Source organism: Manduca sexta, unplaced genomic scaffold (assembly GCF_014839805.1).
Source record: "Manduca sexta isolate Smith_Timp_Sample1 unplaced genomic scaffold, JHU_Msex_v1.0 HiC_scaffold_1024, whole genome shotgun sequence".
Taxonomy (NCBI): Eukaryota; Metazoa; Arthropoda; class Insecta; order Lepidoptera; family Sphingidae; genus Manduca; species Manduca sexta.
This window is the reverse complement of record NW_023591848.1, coordinates 1-2,521: the sequence shown is the minus strand read 5'-3', so window position 1 is coordinate 2,521 and position 2,521 is coordinate 1. Positions and strand designations below refer to the sequence as shown.

Here is a 2,521-nt window from a genome sequence, read left to right as displayed (position 1 = left end):
CACTCTCAATGAAAAAATATCCATATCCTTGATGATTTCCACCAGGTGTTCAACATGATGGTAAACCCGCTCGAGGCGTACCCTTGGTTCTATTACAAAATAATAAAAAATACGATCTCAGATATTTAATATTATAAAACAAAGTCCCCACTATCTGTCTGTTCGTGATTGATTTTCTCAAAATGTACGAAACGGATTTCTGTACGGTTTTTACTCAAAGATAGTGCTATTCTTGAGGAAGGGTTTAGGTTAATAGTACATTACGGTTTTATGTAAATTTACTGAGATATAACTATTACTGTTGAAGAGGTCGCGTGGCTGTAAAAAATCTATCTATAATATAAAAATTAATCGCTAAATGTGTTGGTAAGCACATAACTCAAGAACGCCTGGACCAATTTGGCCAATTATTTTTTAATATTCGTCGAAGCTCAAGGATGGTTTTTACGGCGAGAAAATATCAAATAATTGCCGGAAAAACCCCAAAAACAGTCCTTTTCTTTATCCTATACAAACGTTTTCTAACTAATACGTAGAGTCAATTTGAGCTTTATTGCTATTTTATAAAGTTCACTGTTGTCTAAGCAATGTAGGTGTGTTCCTAAAAACAAAGCAGTGTGCGTTGGAGCACAGGGCCCTTATTCTGTATGATAGTGTAAACGCGTAACGCGGCCGTGTCATGTTATCTTCGAGAAATGTGCGTGGAATGGTATTCTGTAAGCCAAATTTCTATAGTACTAAATATGATGCGTTGTGTTACGTGCTTGTTACGCACTGTCAAAATAACGTGCGGGATAGAGAATAAGGCCCCAGAATATAATAATGTAATGTCGCGTTCTGAAACTCAACAAAAGTGATATCGCATTGTGACTAATAAAATAGATAGGAACAAAAAACTGTCATATTACAAATCTTTTTGACAGGACGAAGTCTGTCGGGTCCGCTAGGATATATAAATCAGTTGATTCGGCTACTAACCAAGATGATGTAGTCAACTATCCACCGGAATTTTTAAACTCGCTGGATTTGCCAGGATTGCCACCTCAGAATCTTCAATTAAAGGTTGGATCGGTAGTTATAAGGTTGCGAAATATCAACCAACCGCGTCTTTGCAACGGCACACGGTTAGCGATAAAAAAAATACTAAACAACGTGATAGAAGCAACTATACTGAAAGGAAAGTATAAAGGAGAAGATGTTCTCATACCGCGCATACCAATGATTCCGACTGATGTGCCATTTGAATTTAAAAGACTACAGTTTCCAGTGCGGCTTGCTTTTGCTATGACCATAAACAAGTCCCAGGGGCAATTATTAAGTGTTTGTGGTATTAATCTGGAAAACCCATGTTTCTCCCATGGTCAATTGTATGTTGCCTGTTCCCGTGTTGGAAAACCATCAGATTTATTTGTCTATGCGCCAGGGAATCAAACAAAAAATCATATTACAAATCTTTTTGACAGGACGAAGTCTGTCGGGTCCGCTAGTATATATATAAAAACTGAATCCCAATTTCCCTTGGTCACGCCATCACGCGTGAACGGCTGAACCGATTTCACAATTATTTTTTTTTGTTGTATTTGTTATGGTCAAGAGAAGGTTCTTTGAAAGAAAAAATTAAGGAAGTTGAGCGAAACGTTAGAAAATTTAAGAAAAGTTAATTTCAGCGATTGACGGAATGCGCGCTGCAAATTCATAGTTGACACGACAAAGTCGGTCGGGTCAACTAGTGTTTAATAGAAATGTCATAGAAACGAAATGTATCGTCTAATGTCGAAAGCGGCCGGATTCTGTCTGGACAATCGATATGACCGTGTGGCCTAATGGATAAGGCGTCGGACTTCGGATCCGAAGATTGCAGGTTCGAGTCCTGTCACGGTCGGGATACTTTTTGATTTCTTGCTCTGGCTTTTGTTTATTTTTATATTTTTCCTTCGCATTAGTAATTTTTTTTCATATATTTAGAGTTATTCATGAAATATAAACACTGAACTGTGAGCCTAGGGCTGCGGCAAATGTCCCCCCGTGCATGGGCGTGCATTGGGTGTGGAGACCTAGCGCATAGGAATTTCCTCGAGGAGGGGGGGGCTTATACTTAGAGGCAAGGTATCGTGTTTTGCATAGAAACCTTGTCATGATGTCTCCTGCCCGACTCAGCCATGATATATCCAGTAAACCAGGCCGACATAATTGTAGAAACCGTCGAGAGATATTATAACATCTCAGTTGGTCGACAATATTTTAACTACGTTCAACTTACCGACTTGTCTAATGAAATTCTATTAAAAAGTTATCAATTTCTATTCAAATATCGAGACATCGCTCCAAAAAGAGTGTATAGTAGTATGTGTCGCCAAAAATATTAGTTGGGTGGGATTCGAACCCAGATCAACTGCTTGGAAGGTAACTATGGAATCCATTACACCACCAACGCTTGTAACAGCACCTTCGAAAATAAAATCAGGAAAATCCTTATCATATTGACAAAAAAAATAAAAGTGTGCGTTGGCCGGGAATCGAA

At 38.5% G+C, this 2,521-nt stretch overlaps 1 non-coding gene across 1 annotated transcript; it reads left to right on the top strand.

Annotated features, from left to right (window-relative positions):
- Nucleotides 1-1,809: 1,809 nt before the first annotated feature.
- Trnar-ucg lies at nt 1,810-1,882 on the top strand. Its single transcript has one exon. It is a non-coding gene; the product is annotated as a tRNA-Arg (tRNA).
- The last annotated feature ends 639 nt before the right edge of the window (nt 1,883-2,521 follow it).